Genomic DNA, 19,356 nt, shown 5'->3' with positions numbered 1-19,356 from the left:
GTGGGTGCGAGATCGATGAAGAGAGCCATCAAAATTGTGTGTGTGTGTAAGTCAAAGATATAGGGCGACTGACCTAGCTACCGGAACGTCAGAGGGCACAGGTCAAGTTTGTGTGTCGCAGGGAGACATGACTAGAGTGCTCGATGATTCGTTGTGTGTGTGTGTGGGAGGGGGTGGGGGGAGGGGTAGGCAGAGGCCTAACTATAGAGGTAGAACGACTCGTGTATGTGTTGAGAAGGAGAGACGCATCTATGTCTTGAGGGAGATCGGTCGATATCCATACATAACTGAAGGACGGGAAATAGGATGGGACAGAGAGAGAGAGGAGAGAGAGAGGGAGGGAGAGGGGTAGAGTGCTGGATGGGTGATGGAGTTGCTTCTCGAAGATGGTGGGAGAGGCCTACTAGACAAACCGAGGGTGGAACTGCAATATTATCAATAAGAGTGGGGATGTGTTTCCGTGTGTGCCTGTGCGTGATAGATCTGTCGGGACACCTCCATGGATGATGAAGGGGAACCATGTGTTTGGTAAGCAAACCTAACTAGATTGGTAGATCAATTGTTGTTTGTCGGAGGAAGGGAGAGACATAACTAATGAGGTAGATCGATCGACGTGTGGGGAAAAACGAGTTATAAGGACCTAGCTAGCTATACGTATAGTGGGAGATCGGTCGGTGTACGTCCATTTGTTAGAGGCAAATAAGGCCCGGCGAGACGGATAGATAGAGAGAATGGAGCTAGGAGGTGGTGCGAGAGGCCCAGCTACTAGCTAGATAGGGGGAGGAGTCTGCGGTTGTGAGATCGATGAAAAGAGGGGCGAGAGTTTACACGTGTGTGGGACCGTATGAGAGACACGAGGAAAGGACACAAAAAGGAGGAGATTGAAGGTGCGTGTGTATGTTGTAGGCAGACATCGCTGGAGAGGTTTATCGATCGGTGTGTGTCGGAAAGGAGTTGTGGAGACTGTGGGAGAACGACCTAAAGAAAAAAAAAATGAATGTGCGCGATGGATAGAATGCTGAGGGAGGGGGAGGGCGAGGAGGGCGTGTGCATGCACGAGAGAAAGTTAGTGGTAGCTACAAAGGTTAGAGGATTGTGTGGGTGTAAGAGACTAACAAAGATCATAATTTGATATGAAAGTGGATTCATATATTTGAATAGGAGATCATAGTGTTTTAAACATGTGCATGCATGAATATAGCGGTGATACGCGTGTTGTGGTTTTGCACATGTTATACCATAATGTGATAATGCATGGCGTTTGCAACTCACAGCTAAATGTCGAACAATCTAAACCATACTATACATTGAACAATCTCACATTTTATTTGAATGTGTGATAATGTGTGGCGTTTGCAGCTTACAACTAAATATCGAACAATCTAAACAAATACTATATATCAAACATTCTCACATTTTATTTGAATTTGTGGTAATGTGTGGTATTTGCAACTCACATTTAAATACTTGTAGGCGTAGGGGGCGGGGCACCATACATAATGTGATAAACACATTATACATATGAGACATGGTTTAGTTTGTGAAGATCTAGCTAGAGCTTGAAATGTACTATGATTTGAAATCAACATAAAGTGGATTCAAAAAACCGAGTTCGAGTTCATATAGTACACATAGTTCATATGTAACTCGAGACTAATCATGTGGTGTGCTGTGAAGATAATACACAAACGATGGTTTAACTTGAAAATAATGACGATTATAGATCTTATTAAAATAGAGAAATGAATTCAAATGCTTTGACTTCACAACAATCATTATTGTAGATCTTATTCAAATAGAGAAACGAATTCAAATTTAGTTCATATTGAAGCGGTAGTATATACGTTTGGAATGCACTAAAACGTTCATTTGAGTAGTAGGTTGCATGCATTATACACATAGCGAAATATTTTAATTGAACATAACATGAATTCAAAGTTTTGAATGACATTTGTAGTGCGAATTGATTTGGTACAGTACAAGTTAGGCTTGTCCGGAAATTTCAACCCGCGCCTTGTTAGCCCGAAATATTTAAGATATATCTTTGTCTCGTTGTGCTCCGACAACTCCCTCCATCTCAACCCGCGCCTTGCTATTCCAAAATTACAACGCACGCGAAAACTCCCGCCTCCTGTGAAATCCCGACACGTGAAATGCCCGTGATACCCCTGAACCGAAAGAACTGCCTCAAATCGGTGGGGGTACTTTCGTAACTTACCCCACATTTCGGACAAGCGCGTCCCTAAGCCATGGTTCCCCACTCCCATCCCATCCGCCCACCCATTCGTACACCGAGGCCGGCAAAACCCGCGAAGCCCCACACCCTCCTCCGTCCGCCACCCAGTCGGAGCCTCTTCCCCGACGACGTCGTCCACAGCAACACCTCGACGTCCCTCATCCACCGTACCGGATGACGATCCGTCGTCGATCTAGTCGTCCCGCCGGTTCAGCCAGCCCGTCCTCCACCTCCAAGGAGCTGCCCCGACGTTCCCCTCGTCTTTCGCGCCACCTCCATTCCCACACCGCCGTCTTCACCTGCACCACCCACTACTAGGAAAAGGCTAATTAGTGGTGCACCTGTTTTGGCCATTAATGGCGCACTATAGGTGCGCCACTATCACCACGCCACTAGTAACAAATACTAATGGCGCACCTCTGGTGCACCATTAGTATACCAGATAATAGTGGCGCACCACATAGTGCGCCATTACTATGTCCAACGGTGCGCCATTACTAACAATTTTTTTAAAAAAAAATTCTATTTTTTCTTAATCTCAGGTCACTATGGCTTAATCTCGGGTCAATATGATTAATCTCAAGTCAAATCGCAATTCGTGGTCAAACTTCCCGGAAGGTCACCAATCCTCACACTACTCCAGCCCGAGCACGCTTAACTTCACAGTTCTATCCAACCCAGCACCACCTCACTTAACAGGCACTTGTTGATATATCTATCATATCAATCCTATTAAACCTTGTTGATGTCTAGGACTTTGTTCATGTTCATGAGTGTGATGAAATTTTGAAAAAACATTTCAAACTTCCCGGTCATATTACGTATCATATTTTGAAAAAAAATTCCAATTTTTTTTTGAAACCAATTTTTTTTCTGTTACTAGTGGCGCACCTAGCAAATCGTGCGCCACTACTAAGTTTGATTTTTTTTTCATTTTCCCCCCTCTAGATCTTAAAAGCCCCGTATCTTTCGTTCTGTTAGGTTTTTGGGGATTCTGAAAATCTTCAACGGGGTTCCCCCGGTTGAATTTGGATGTAACTTTTCGAGTAGATGATTTTTCATATAAAAAACTTTTTAATCCGAGTTCGTATGCAAAAGTTATGCCCATTTTACTAAATTCCAGAGAGATTTTGCAAATAAAGTCGAAATTCATATTTGTAAATTTTCCCAACAACTAGACCACATATCACATGGGAAACTTATTTTATTTTATTTTTGACATTTCCATCATTTTCTTTTATTTTTTTAAAACTGAAAAGGCGGTCCGGGGGGGGGGGGTGCAAAGAAAGTTAGTAATGGCGCACCTTCACAAAGTGCGCCATTACTATGTGTATGACTTGGTCAAACCTTGGTCAAAGTTAGTAATGGCGCACTTTGTGTAGGTGCGCCATTACTAAGTTTGACATAATAATGGCGCACCTATGCAAAGTGCGCCATTACTAAGTTTGACCAAGGTTTGACCCAGTCATACACATAGTAATGGCGCACCTTGTACAGGTGCGCCATTACTATGTCAACTAGTAATGGCGCACTATCCCTTGGTGCGCCACTGCTAACAATTTTTTTTCTTTTCAAAACTAGTAATGGCGCACCACACACCAGGTGCACCATTAGTAATATGTCATTAATGGCGCACCTGTATCTGGTGCGTCACTGCTATATAGCAGTGGCGCACCACATACATAGTGCGCCATTAATGTCCATATTAGCTATAACCCTTTTCCTAGTAGTGACCGGAAGAACATCATCATCACCGTTTACTCGGATGAACCTGCGGCCTAATCGGCGCCACCAAAGAGGTTGTACATGAATCGCCGAATTTTCTTCTTCATTTGATCTCACGGTGCTGCCGGCGCTCGGTCCCGACCCGACACGGTGCGGCTCCATCCACGGCGGCGTCGCCGGCCACTTCCTCCACGGTGTCGCTCCCTCGGCGGCGTCGTCCACATCAGTAGGAGCTGCTGCTGCTTTAGCTCTCGCTCGTGCTGCTGCTCTGCTCTTGCTCTCGGTCCCCTGCCTGTTCTGCTCTTACTCTTGCTCTTGCTCGCGCTGCTGCTCTCGCTCTTGCTCTTGCTTGCGATGCTGCTCCGATTTAGCTACACTTCAGTCGACTGAATCGACTTTTGGGTCAGTCGATTTTCAGTGGGTGGGGGGCTCACCGGAGTTAAGGAAGAACCAGCCGCAGCGGGGAGAGGGGGGATCGCCGGAGAGGTAACCCACTATCTATCTTAGGGTTCAGGGTAGGGGCGGTGGTCGCCGGCGGTGGTGGGGCGGTGGCGTGGGGATCGAGGGAGAAAAAGCTTGGCACGGGGGGGCATACAAGGATGGCCGGGGCGGCGGCTGACCGGCGGTGGGGAGTGTTTTCGGGGCGGGCGGGGCGGCGCACCGTCGGCCGCGGGCGGCGGGGGGTGGCTGTTTGGCCGGTGGTGGTTGGCGGCTCAGGGGGGTGTAGGTTGAAGATGAACTGCAGGCCCTTGATTTCGTATCCAACGGCTACAAAATCGACTGACCAGAGATGAAAAGGTCAGTCGACTGACTTGTAGCCTCACCTCTAGTGCGTTTAGTTTCGACAGTAAAATTCATTTTCGACAGTTAAGTTCAGTTCGACAGTTAAATTCAGTTTCGACAGTTAAGTTCAGAGATGAGCGGCTGATGTATACATCTAGCACTTTGTGGTTATGTATTTTACGTCATCTATTGGAGATGCTATTAGAATTCCACTTAGGTTAACGTTGTCTCTCTTGTCCTGCTTCAGCCTCGGCGTCGTACAACTCACCGGAGCTGCTCCAACGATGAAACACTCCATCATAGCGGAGCAGTACCTCAGGCTCCATCTCCAGACGCCTAAGATCTTCTTCCCCTCCTCCGACAACCAAGTCAGCTGGAGCATCCTCACCGGCCAACCCAATCACGCTTAGATCGACATGGCTTCGCCAAAGAGGTTGTACACTTCTTGTGGTTTGACTTAATCTCACCATGCTTCTTTTTTATCTTGTGATCTTCCAATTCTTGTGAACCAAACACCCAGATTGACAGAAATCCTGTGTTTTTAAATTCTCTGTTTTGCACGTGCATTCCTATCCTATTCCTGTCTATTTTCTATCCCTGCATTGTTAGAATCCTCAAATTCAAACAAGCCCTTACACAATTACTTCTGTTACAGATATGTGTCAAAGAAAACCTTGTGTGGTTTGTCCTGCTCCTGTGGTGTTGTGTTCCACCCCAGCTCAACTGCTCCAACGACGGAAGAGTTCACCACAGCAGGGATCCGCTCTCCAGACTGTCTTTCGCCGCCTCAGATCTTCTTCCCCGCCGCCGGCAGCCACGACAACTGCATTACCATCATGAACTGAGCAGATGACCTTGAGGACTACACGGGTCCGCAAGAGAGGTCACACTCTTCCGTGTCTGCTTACGTTATGCATCGCTTAATATGATGACATGCTACTTTATCGTCGTGTTCACCTATTAGACTTCGACTCAGGTCCAAACTTATTCTAAAACTTGAGTTTTTAAATGGTTGTGGGGTACATATTGGGGCAGCAATCAGTACTATCTATCTACTATATGGTTAATCTCGGGTGTCTACTATGAGTTTCATGTTTGGTTTAAACAAACATTAAAGGAGCCATTATCTGTATTTTTTAACTAAAGCTATTATCTGCCTGCTATCATTGGTTTTGGGTCTATCCACAGTTTGCTACCTTCACTCTGGATTTGTGCATGCACTCCTTATATAATCTCACTATGTTTTATTCCTATGCATGTCAGTTATTGTACACAATGGAACTGAACATGTAGAGCAAAAGAGACGAGCCTTGCGTGGCAATAAAATTTCATGCAGACGTCGCTCCATGGTGGGCGCAAAGGCAACCCCCCTCCACCCATTTTGGATCGTAATAAAGAGGAAGATAACTGTTCTGAGGGGGATTTAGAAGCAGAAGACCACTCCTATTTACCCCATGAGGTCTTCGCTCTAACTTGGCATGCTGATGTTGGTAATATCATGCATATGGTGCCTTGCAGTGCTTACTGTATACATCAAAGATGTCATCTGCTTAGTTTAGACATGCTTTGTGTCAATGCCATCTGTTTAGTTTCTTTATCGTATATGTGAATCATGCAATGCCATCTTGTTTAGCCAGGCATCATATATGTGAATTTTGCAATGCCACCCTGGTTAGCCAGTCATCTTATATGTGAATTATATCATGACATCATTTTTTTATTATGTGTTAAATTTGTCAAAAAATTTAGTACATTCAATTACTCTTCCTATGCATCAGCCATTCGGCACGGTCATGGAAAAATCTGGAGTGGAAACAAGGTCTTCAGAGCAGACAATGCTATCTGACGAAGCGCATGTCTTGCTGGTTATAGATAGCTCCTCAGAGGAGGATTCAGAGACAGATGACCAGTCCTATTCCCCCCCTGAGGTGCATGCTCTAACTTGGCAGGGTTATGTTGCTCATATCGTGCGTATGGTATCTTGCATTGCTATGTCATTTGCTTAGTTTAGACATGATTTGTGTGAATGCCACCTGTTTAGTCTCTAATTACCATATATATGAATTATGCAATGCCATCTTTTTGCAAGACATTATATATGTGAATTATGCAATGCTATCTTGTTGCAAGGCATTATATATGTGAATTATGCAATGCCATGTTGTTTAGCCAAGCGTCATATATGTGAATTATATCATGCCATCCTTTTTTGTATTTCTCATTGCTTTTGTTGACAATGTTTGTATATTCAACTGCTCTTCCTGTGCATCGGCCATTTGAATTGGTGATGGAGAAATCTGGAGTGAAAACAAGGTCTTCAGAGCAGACAATGCTACCTGGTGAAGCAGATATGTTGCTGGTTACAGATAGCTCTTCAGAGGAGGATTCAGAGGCAGATGACCAGTCCTATTATCCCCCTGAGGTGTATGCTCAAACTTGGCAGGGTTATATTACTCATATCATGCATATGTTGTATTGCAATGCTTAGTTTTTACATCATATACACGATATTGAATGCCATCTCCTTAGTTGACACATCATATATGCGATTGCCCTCTGCTCACTTCCTTAGTATATAAATCATATATTTGAATTATATCATGCCATGATGTTTACATAGACAGCATGTATCTGAATTATGGCATGCCAACCCATTTTCTAAAGACATAATATAGTTATATCATCTCATCCTGTTCACATAGTCATCATATTTTGAATTATGTCATTCTATCTGTGAATTATATCATGCCATCATGTTTCCATCGACGGCATGTTTGTGATGTATGGCATGCCAACCACTTTAATAGACACATCGTATAGTTATATCATGTCATCCTGTTTACATAGTCATCATATTTTGAAGTATGTCATTCTATCCTGTTTAGTTAGCCATCATACATGTGAAATTGTGTCATGCTATCCTGTTTAATTAGCCATCATATATTTGAAATTATGTCCTGCTATTCTGTTTGGTTAGACAACATAAATGTGAATTATTTCATGCCCTGTTTTCTTCCCTACTATCCATTGCACCTGTCTATCTTACAATGTCTGTACATTCAATTACTTTTCTTGTTTATCAGCCATTTCAATTGGAGGGGGTGATGGCAGTATCTGTGGGAGTAAAAACACGGTCTTCAGAAAAGATCGTGCTACCTGTCGATGGAGATAGAACCACGGTTGTACTTGCCCAAGAACCAGCCCCACCACACATAACCCAGACTCACGCAGATTGTACCCCTACCCAGTTGGACAGAGAACCAGCTACACCCCTTCTAACCCCAACCCCAGCAGATAGTAACCCAGTTCCCGTTGACACATCACCGTCTCCACCACAGAGCACCCAAACACGAGCAGTTAGTAAGGCAACTGCAGTGCCCAAAGCACGAGGACCACCACTCCGAACCCCAAGTCAACGCTTAAAGCAGAAGAAGAATTGTTCTCAGGTCAGGTTCCGTAGCTATGGTTCATACTACTTTGCTCTTGCATCACTGTATTTACTCATACCAACTAATTTCAAATTTGAAGGATGCAATTGAAACTCCAATGGCGCAACAGGTATGTTTTAAACCTGTTTCTTTAACGTGTTTGCTGTTGTAACTTGCTCTATGTTGATTTCAGTTTCAATTGAATAAACAGTTATGTTCTCATGCCATGCACATTACAAGTGTTGTTATTGCTGTGTAGTTTCCCACACTTATATTCTGTCTATGCTGCTTTGACTTAAATAGATATGATTCGAACTGTAACTATCTTGATTTGGCAACATAAACTAGAATGATATAGACCATATAGTGACCATACTACATAGATATATGTTTGTTTCATGCTGTTATCCTGTCCACCTTACTACTGAACTGGTTTACCAAAATGAGTTTCATATACTACATTGTAAACCTGTGATGTGTTTGTTTGTTTCTCCTTTAGAACGCGGATAAAATATTGGAGAAGAGTACCCCGTTATGCAATGGTAAAGGAAGTAATGCAGATCAGGTTCAAGATACTGAGATATCCCTGTTATTCTCCAAGAAAGCTGATAAAAACTATATTGAAGACACTGAGACAACCCCAAAGTCCTGTCTTGATGTACTGTTCGAGTTACTGGCTACTACTGCTGGCACCAGCTCTTCGAACTCGCTGCCTGAATCAGTTCAGCTTCTTGAGTCCCAACTTCAAGTTGATAGACATCGATTAGATGTTACGCGACAGGAAGTCGAAGGACTGAGGAAGTCCCTGCAGAATTCAGATGCATACTTTCTGGTGCAACAGCAAGTGCTGGAGGATTCAAGCGCCAAACAAGAGAAAGTTAATAAGCTTTCTAAGCATCTTGCCAGCATTATGGGTACCCAGGATATTGTGTCTTGAGCTCTTCTGTAGTGGTTTCAGTTTTGGACTTGTTTTGCTGTGGCGTTTATATGCTGCTTTGTTCCCTATATTTGCACTTGTGGCGAACTTTGATGCCCAGTGGATGTAATATGTGTAATAGCCGTGACAGCCTAGCGTAAGTTGCTTGCTTATTTATTTCAGCTGTCTTGTTTATTTGTTTTCTTGTAGTCAGTGCAGTTCTTTTTCCGCGGTTTGCTAGTGGCCGGAATAACCTATATTTTAAAACTAGGCCACAGTAACAATGGGCTACATATTTACTGCAGTTAACATGGGCCTCCTACGGGCCGTAGAAACAATGGGCCTTCTAAGGGCCATAGAAACAATGGGCCTTCTAAGGGCCATAGAAACAATGGGCCTTCTATGGGGCGTAGACACAATGGGCCTTCTACGGGCCGTATCATCAATGGGCCTTCTACGGGCCGTATGATCGGTTGGCCAAACATGGGCCAATAACAGACCACATTATGGTGGTAAATGGGCTAGAGTTGAAATCGTCCGTTCATGGGCCGATCATAACGAGCCGCCGTTAATAGGTCATATTTGATGACGCTATGAAAACGGCCCAACATATTAACGGGCCACAAACGGGCCGACTGTAACCACGGGCTCTATTTGGCCCACAAGCAGAAAATGACAGTAACAGGACGAAAGTAAAAGAATGCTCGAAATGAGCCCAAGAATAAATGGGTCGTTAGACGCCGAAAGATAACATGGGCTAGAAACGGCCCAACGGAATAATGGGCCGTTAATGGGTATAAAGTGATACACTGTTCATTATGGGCCAGTTTTACCACGGGCCGTTAATGGGCCAGGGTTACTAAGGGCCTCATATGGGCCAAAAGACGTCATGGGCCATACATGGGCCAGAAGTTAAAACGGGCTGGAATTATATTGGACAGCGCAGATGACGCTACTGGGCCTAATTCGGATAGGCCATAAACGGGCCCTGGGTTAGCGGGCTGTAAATGGGCTATATGCGAACAGGCCGTTAACAGGCTTGCCATGGGCCGGCCCGCCACCTTTTGACCAAGTCAAATGGCCCGGCCTTTTCACAGGAATGGGCCTCTGTTGGGCCGTGCCACGTGTCGACGTATCATAGGCGCTTTGGGTCCAATGAGTGGATGGCATCTGTCCCAACGGTGAGCCGACACGTGTTTCCTCCAGCCAATGATGATTTTACACGTGAAAAATCCCCATTGGTCAGGGCTGTTAACGGGTTATCGGATCCAAAACCGGACCCGATAGCTTAACATCGTTCCGTTACGGTGGATGCCATGTGTCGGTCACCCTTGACGAAAGCACTTCTGTGACACGCGATTTATCGTCATGGAAGTGGACACTTCCATGATGATAATTTTGGTAATGTCATGGAACACTTCTACGACAGCACAGGTATGACTATCTTGATTCTGTCATAAATTTGTCATGTATGTACATGCATGACAGAAAACGTGACCTACTGTGACAAACACGTCTCATCACGGAAGTGTATTTTTTTGTAGTGCGGGACTGTAGCCACGCTCTCCCCGACAAAGCATCTATCATTAGTAGCAAGGCTACAGTACAAAGCGGTCGGCATGGCCCGCAGGCGGCAGACCCTACCTGTCGGCTGAGTTCCCAGCAGCTAGCGGGACCCACCAGGAGGCGGGCCCCAGCAGCCGCGGAGAAGCCGGCGCCTAGAGACATTGACAGTCGGGTCCCACACCCGGCCAGATTACCATTGTACTCCTAGGGGGCGGACTATATAAACCCCCTAGGCCACCCCATGCAAAGGGTTCAGAACCTTAGAAGACGCACACACCCACATAGAGAGAGTGGAGTAGAGCTAGCCTTGTTCTTCTTCCTCCTCTAGCCAAACAACTCAAGGAGCAACCTTGTAACCACTCTATTGACGTATTGATCATGCGGAGAACCCGCAGAGCAGGACTAGGGGTGTTTTCTCCGCGGAGAGCCCCGAACCTAGGTAAGATTCACAGGCATATGCGGTCTCGCTCACTCCCGCCTCTAGAGCCCGGCGACGTACTCTTGTCCCCATCCATGATAAGCCACCCCCTGGCATATGTCGCACGATATCCCCGACATTTGGCGCCCACCATCGGGCTAGGTGCACCGTCGTCCGGAAACACGTTCTGGACGGGAACCCTCTTCCTTCCTGGCGAGCGCAGCCAGCCCGGCACGCCCGACGACATTTGCATCGACGCGCTACGCGGCGCAGAAGCTGCCTGTGCCGCGAGCTGTCTCGTTGATCTCATCGGCGGATCCACCTCTCCGACGAGCCTGCGTTCGACGCAGGAGCAGCCAGCTCTGAGAGCTGCCTCATCGACCTCCTTGGCAAGCTTCACATCGCCAACAAGCCTGCCTTTGACCTAGGGTCAGTTGGCTCCACTGACTCGATGCTCGTCGACTCTGACGCGACATCCCTCGATGCTTTCCCCACCAAAGTGGTGGTCATCGACGACCCGCTCCCTCCTGCGACCAGCGACGCCAGCACTAGCACTGTCACGGAGGTGCTGGTCATCAGCCATGCTCGAGCCTCCGATGGAGTAGCCCGCGACACGCTGCAGGCGGTAGTGCGGGGCTTGTCCACACCCGTGGCGGAAAATGCGGAGGGAGCGACGCTGGAGGCGTTCCGCGTCTCGCTCCTCGACAGCGCCCAGAAGCTGGCGGCCATGAAGCGCCTCAACAAAGCCTACCAGCGCGAGATCGACCGCGCCGTCTACGGAACGCTGGCTCCTGGCGAACCCAGTCGCATGGACACGGTCTGACAATACGGCGCGTCCATCGCCAACATGTTGGGGGCCGACCGCCCAGTCTACGCCACACCCATGGAGAACTTACTCGCCGCCTAGGCGGTGGCGGACGAGCTGGACCACCTGGAGGGTGATGAGCATCGCTGCATGACGGAGCGAGTCCAGCAACTCATCGACGAGTCCGCCTTGCAGCAAGAAGCCGGCCGTCACGTGGTGGAACCCGGCTTGCACGCCGAGAACGTTCCCCCTCGCCGAGAATACGGTGCGACCTCCCAGTCCCCGGAAGGCGGCGCCTGCGACCGGAGAGACCAAGAGCCGGCTGCTAGCCGCAGCCGCACACGCATCACCACCGAGCGCGACCAAGAAGGCCGCCCACGAGCAGTGGAACGGCGGAACGATCGTCCGCCTGCCCCGCGCAGGGAGAGGCGCGCCTCCCCGCCGCCTGTTGAGCACCCGACTCTCGGCGACCGGCTAGGCCGTCGTGAAGGAGTCGGAGAGAACGACGCCCGCCACCGGATCGACCGCCTGGCTCGATCCCTGGCGGTAGAAGAAGAAGATACAGTCGGCCCGCCTTGTTTCGGTCCTCGCATTCACGACGAGCCCTTCCCCAAAGGGTTGTCGCTCCCTCGAGACACTCCCAAGTACAATGGCTCCGTGAAGCCGGAAGATTGGCTGGTTGACTACTCCACCACCGTCAACATAGCGAACGGCACGTTCCGCTCACGTTCCAGGGCATGGCCCGGACATGGCTGAACAGCCTCAAGCCATATAGCGTCAACAACCAGCTGGACTTCACCGAAGTCTTCATCCGTAACTTCACCGGCACCTACAAGCGGCCGCCCTAGCCTCGCCAGCTCTCTCTGTGCGTCCAAGGCCCGACCGAGTCTACTCGTGACTACTTGACATGGTGGGCTGAACTACGCAACTCCTGCGAAGGGGTGCACAAGGTGCAAGCCATAGAGTACTTCACTGCCGGGTGCCGAGAGGGCACCCTACTCAAGCACTGACTCCTCTGCGACGAGTCGGCCACACTCGACGAGTTGCTGATCATAGCAGACAAGTATGACACTGCCGACTCCTCCATGAAGTCGGAGCTCAGAGTGGACGCGTCTGGAAAGGTGCTCCCTCCGGCTCCTCAGACGTCGGCTGGTGACAACAGTCGACGCCGGCAACAGAATGACAACAAGCGCAAGGCCCCGCAGCCGGCTTCCACCAGCCGGCAGGTGGCAACAGTTGAAGACCAGCAGCCGGAGGGTCAGCCCGGCCCCAAGCATCAGAAGGGCGGCAAGCCTGCGTGCTTACCCGTCTTGTCCTATGAGCAAACCCTCGATGCTCCCTGCAAGTTCCACAGCAGCGCGAAGCCATCCAAACACACCACCCGGAAGTGCCACTGGCTCACCCGAATTGCCAAGGGCGAAGGATTGCCGCCTCCGTCTGCTGGCCAGCCGGCTCCGCCTCCTCAGTAGCCGGCAGCCCGCCTAGTCGTCGCTATCCAAGATGAGTTCCCCGAAGAACACGGAGCCTACGTCGTCTTCACCAGTGTGGCCGACGACAGGCACAGCCGGCGTCAACAGCATCGTGAGGTGAATGTCGTCGCATCTGAAGTCCCAGAGTTCATGCACTGGCCCGAGAGGCCCATCAGCTGGAGCCGTGCAGACCACCCAGAGGTGATGCCTTCTCCGGGTTCCTATGCCATGGTGCTGGATGCCACCTTTTCAACAGAGGGGCGAGCTGCTCGCTTCTCCCGAGTCCTAATAGACAGCGGTAGCAGCATCAACATACTCTACCGCGACACCATGGAGAAGCTGTGCATCAAAGAGAAGCAACTCCATCCGTCGGACTGTCTTCCATGGCATTGTACCTGGCCTTTCCTGCTCACCAATCGGCAAGATCAAGATAGATGTCCTCTCTGGGGAGAAAGATCACTTCCGCCAAGAGCCAATCTGGTTCGAGGTGGTTGACCTAGAGAGCCCTTACCATGCGCTCCTTGGACGGCCTGCCCTGGCCAAGTTCATGGCGGTGCCACACTACGCCTACCTCAAGATGAAGATGCCGAGTACCAAGGGCATTATCACCATAGCCGGCGACTACCAGAAGTCGTCCACCTGTGCTGCTGCCAGTAGTCGGCTGGCCGAGTCCCTTGTGATCGCTGCCAAGAAGCGGCTCCTTGACCGGGTTGTGGCAATGGCTGGCAAGCAGCCAGACCTATCACCAGACCCCAAGGAGTCGGAAGCCTAGGGCTCCTTCCAGCCAGCCAAAGAAACAAAGAAGATCCCCTTGGACCCCGACCACCCGAAGAGGTACGCTGTCATAGGGGCCAACCTTGACAGCAAATAGGAAAGCGAGCTCGTCGATTTCCTCCGTGAGAATCGGGACATCTTCGCATGGTCTCCCAAAGACATGCCGGGTGTTCCGACGGATTTCGCCGAGCACAAGCTACATGTCAGATCAGATGCAAAACCAGTCAAGCAACCCCTCAGCCGCCTGTCAGAAGAAAAGAGAATAATTGTTGGTGAAGAGATCGCCCGCCTGCTGGCAGCCGGCTTTATCATGGAAGTATTTATTCCAGAATGGCTTGCCAACCCGGTCCTTGTGCTGAAGAAGAACAACAAGTGGCGCATGTGCATTGATTACAGCAGCCTCAACAAAGCCTGCCTCAAAGATCTGTTTGCTCTGCCTCAGATAGACCAAGTAATTGACTCCACAGTCGGATGCGAGCTGTTAAGTTTTTTGGATGCCTATTCCGGCTACCACCAGATCAAACTAAACCCGGCCGATCGGCTGAAGACCGCCTTCATCACACCATTCGGAGCCTTCTGCTACCTGACCATGACATTCGGCTTGAGAAATGCTGGTGCCACGTTTCAGCGTTGCATCCAGAAGTGCCTCCTCAAGCAACTCGGCAGAAATGCCCACGTCTATGTAGACGATATTGTGGTGAAGACGGAGAAGCGTGGCACCCTCCTGGAAGATCGCAAGAAGACCTTTGATAATCTGCGCCGTTTTCAAATCAAGCTCAACCCAGAGAAGTGTGTCTTCGGAGTCCCAATCGGCCAGCTCCTTGGCTTCCTTGTCTCAGAACGCGGCATCGAGTGCAACCCTGTGAAGATCAAGGCCATTGAGCGGATAGATAGACCCACCCGGCTGCGAGACATCCAAAAGTTCACCGGATGCTTGGCATCCATCAGCCGCTACATCAGGCGGCTGGTCCAGATGGCTCTTCCCCTATACCAGTTAATGAAGAAAATCACTCACTTCGAGTGGAACGAGAAGGCGGACGAGGCCTTCCTCCAGCTCAAGAAAATGCTGACTACGCCACCTGTCCTGGCGGCTCCGGCTGCTACGGAGCCCATGTTCCTCTACATCGGTGCCACCAGCCAGGGGGTCAGCACTGTCATTGTGGTAGAGCTCCAAGAAGACGGCAGGGCACAGCCGGTCCAGAGGACTGTGTACTACTTGAGTGAGGTGTTGTCAGCCTCTAAGCAGAATTACCCCCACTACCAGAAGATGTGTTATGGCGTGTACTTTGCCGCCAAGAAGCTCAAGCAGTACTTTCAAGAGCACTCCATCACGGTTGTCTGCACCGCCCCGCTTGCTGAGATCATCGGCAACAGAGATGCTTCAGGCCGGTGGCCAAGTGGGCCATCGAGCTGGCTCCCTACACCATCTTCTACTAGCCTCGCACCGCCATCAAGTCCCAACCACTGGCCGACTTCCTCGTCAACTGGGCCGAGACCCAGTTGTCGGCGTCCTGGGAACGGGGGTCCCCAGACTTGCCTGCCTGCGGCTCACAGCATGGCTCCACCTGCGGCCCTGTATGGCCCATCTTCATCAGCGAACTCAAGACCCTCGTGAGGGGCCAACACTACTAGGAAAAAGGCTACTAGTAGCGTCGGTTTTTTGGTTAGTAGTAGCACAGGTCACCGCGCTACTACTATCGCGCTACAGCTAAGAAGTTAGTAGTAGCGCTGGTCCACCCGCGCTACTACTACAATGTTAGTAGTAGCGCGGGTGTCACCCGCGCTACTACTATTTGAACCCGTGCTACTACTAACAAAATAGTAGTAGAGCGTCTAGTATACCAAGCGCTACTACTATGCTTGATACTAGTAGCGTGTAGGTTCCCCCAGCGCTACTACTAACAAATTATGAATTAAAAAAAATATTACATGCATTATTCATAGATAGAAATCAGGGACACGTCCAGTGCAAAATAAACTAAACGCACACAACCAAAGGTGGGTACCTTCCCTAGTGTTCCACCACCAGCCTAAACAAACCACAGCACCAAGGCTCCGAGTTCAGACGCCGGCGAACCCGAATCCTCCCTCACCCGAACGATGGCATCGAGGTCCTCCACCTAGGCGACATCCGGTGTCGGGATCACATAGATGATCATTCGTGCGGTGCGGTCGCCGAGCTTCACGGCGAAGTCCACCTCTGAGGGGTTGAAGAGCACGACGCCCACCAGGCTGCCGTAGTCAGTGTAAATCACCCCTACGGCCACGTCGGGAAAGTGAAAACTTGTTAGTACGCGTTAGCGTTCAAATCCAGTAGGGTATTTTCTTTCTTTTTAGCACATGCACATGCATCAATAGTAACAGTCGGAGGCTAGTCCTTACTTGTTGCACGAGACGTGAAGAAGGCCGGGTCCCCTCCTTGTTGCACGAACGAATCAAAGGAAGATACTGCCGCGAGACATGAAGGAGGTCGGGTCCCCTCCTTCTGTAAATAGCTCAGGTGCCTGAAGTTGCAAGGAATCTTAATACAATGAACTCATAGTAATGCATAATAACAAGAAAAAAAACATGAATCCTAAAGAAAAGATCATTATATGAGTCAGGATAATGTGGGTAACAGTATTCATTAATAAGAACAATGGGCTGACATTTCTCAATGACATGATGGTGGGACAGTTTGCGTAATACTATAAAACTCAGTTGATGCCCAACTTGTAATTTCACAGCAAAATGGCAAGAACAAGAACTAATCTTTGCACATATTGGGGTATAACAAACACCATAACATAGATGAACTCTCCAAATTAATAAGCACCAAAAAGTCAAAAACCATGCGGTGTCTGACGACAATAAGAGGAGAACAGGGTTTGGTGTCACCCATCTTTTGGATACAAAAAAATGTATTACCTTTGCAACAGTTGAGCCTGTGTGCTTCTCTCGATTGGTGGCATTCTTGTCATTTCCTCGAATGATAGCCGACTCATATCTTGATTTGAACCTGCCATGTTCTCAAGATATAAATAACAGTAGATGGTGCAAAACAATGGGACGATGTTATGTAGGAAGAGAGTAATTACTCGTCCTTATCACCCAAGACCTCCGGGCAACAGAAATAGAACAGAGCCCACATTTCCTGTAAGAAAACACATGTTTATTTGCATGGTAACAAGAGCAAGGTTTTGGGTACCGGGCGGAAAATACGGATACCGGCCGCTATTCGCGTTTCTCGCTACCCCACGAGAAAGCTGCGTACCGAGCAAAAAAAATCAAATTTATTGAATTTGAACTGCTATAGTAAGGTCAAGTAAGGAAGAAACTCCCCTATATCAACAAGCTGTCTGTGGTCTGGTGGTAAATATGGAGCTCTCTTCCTCGCACAAACAGGTAGGTCGCTTTTTCGACACCCGGGACTCCCATCTTTTTTTTTTGCTAAACCAACTCATAAATAAAAATTTAGAAACACAGTAGGTGAATCGAACCCACGACCTCACACACGCTGAAGACGAACAAGAAGAACATGCCATTGCACCAACAGCGACTTTGTGAACTTCTTGAGCTCCGAACTAATATATTCCTAGCTCAGAAAATTTTGAATTCAAATTATGTTTCAAAAATTCGAGCGGTTTTTCCTCAGAATTTTGTGGTTACCACGGTATCCGCGTTTCTCGCCCACCCTCGGAATTTTGTTGGGATTCAGTAGCCAAAACGTTGAAGAGTACAAAGCATATAGGAGCATCTACAGTAAGAGGTACTAAGAGTTTCAGACAGGTCATACCTTTAAATTGTTCTGTATAGGTGTTCCACTTAAGACATGCGGTGGACACAAGGTATTTCGACAATGAATATCTGCCGACTCACAGGTATTAAAAATTTCAAAACCAGAAGAACGAGATAAAAATGATTATGTTAAGACTAGGAAACCATACCTTGAATGCATATTGAAGTTTAGAGTTGCGAACATTTATGCTGGGCCTAGAGTAACTGTGGAAACGAGAATGAACAAATTAGTGCTCATTGACAGGATTTGAGATCAAGCAAGTTCAAGAGCAATAATATGTAATAATAGATCTTACTCCCTAATCTTATGTTTGAGGCCGACAACTGAAAGTTCCTTCGTCCAATGAGTGAGAAGTGTCTTTGGCGCAACCACCAACACTCTCTTGATTAAGCGGCAATGGAATAATCCAGCCAGGAAGGCAGAAACCTGCAAGATAGAAGTAAGGATGCAACTATTCGTCAGCAAATTGCAGTCACACACATGGAACCACTTCATCCTGTGGCTGAAGGAAACAAGCGCAGATGAACTTTGTGGCATAGAGCTAGCTAAGGAAACAACAATATATAAACATAAAGTAGAAAAGAAAGAAGCTATTCTTCTGTCCGATGATCATTTCTGTCAGTCCCACAAATGCAGAAATTAAAGGGCACAAAGGATGCAAGTGCTCAAACAAATTATGTACCACTACTACCAAATATAAACATCAACCTGTTTGCTGTAACACAAAAAAGAACATGAAGGTATAGACAGCAAACCCTCACCACATTCAACGCCATAATACATAAGGTATACACTTCTCCAATCAATAGTATAATTCTGAGAACTGAGATACTTACGGTCATCACAGCACCTAAAATCCATCAATGGCAGCACTAGATATTTATTTGATCCTTGTTCTAACTAAACGACAATTAACAGGATATGAATCATTGACATTGAAAACAGAATGAAGGAAGGGGGATAATAACACAGACCTGCATGGTCTTGCCGAGACCAATGTCATCCCCAAGGATACCTCCAGTTCCCCTGCTTGATTTCTCCGGCTTGATTTCTTTCCTGACCGCCGCCGTGGCTTTGTTGTTCCCCTTGTCGGCAGACTCCTCCTGAGCAGTAAGATCGGTTAAGGCAGAGGTGAATGGTGAATCTAGGAGTTGTGGCTTCTCCGACTTAATTTCCTTGCTGACCATCACCGTGGCTTTGCTGTTCCCCTTCTCGACGGACTCCTCTTCCTGACCACCACCATCGGCGAAGGCAGAGGAGGCGAATGATGGGCCGCAGAGAAGGTGAGGAGGGGCTGGGGCGGCGGCGCTAGAGGGAGAGGAGGCCGCCGGTGATGGGATTGGGGTTGGGGCAGCGGCGGGGTTGTGGTTGGGGGTCGTCGGCGGAGCTGCTGGAAAGAAGGAGAGAAGGAGGACGCCGGGGTGGCTAGTGGGGAGGAGGTCGCCGGCGAGGGGCTGG

General features: G+C 48.4%; 1 long non-coding RNA gene across 1 annotated transcript; it reads right to left on the bottom strand.

Annotated features, from left to right (window-relative positions):
- Window positions 1–18,087: 18,087 nt before the first annotated feature.
- On the bottom strand, window positions 18,088–18,928 carry LOC123124393 (uncharacterized). The gene is made up of 3 exons (XR_006461069.1): window positions 18,873–18,928; window positions 18,194–18,324; window positions 18,088–18,101 (listed from the first exon to the last, which is right to left on the bottom strand). It is a non-coding gene; the product is annotated as an uncharacterized lncRNA (long non-coding RNA).
- Between the last annotated feature and the right edge of the window lie 428 nt (window positions 18,929–19,356).

This window comes from Triticum aestivum, chromosome 5D (genome assembly GCF_018294505.1).
Source record: "Triticum aestivum cultivar Chinese Spring chromosome 5D, IWGSC CS RefSeq v2.1, whole genome shotgun sequence".
In the NCBI taxonomy this organism is placed as follows: domain Eukaryota; kingdom Viridiplantae; phylum Streptophyta; class Magnoliopsida; order Poales; family Poaceae; genus Triticum; species Triticum aestivum.
Note: the sequence above shows the minus strand (reverse complement) of the source record. Positions and strands in the feature narration are given on the sequence as shown.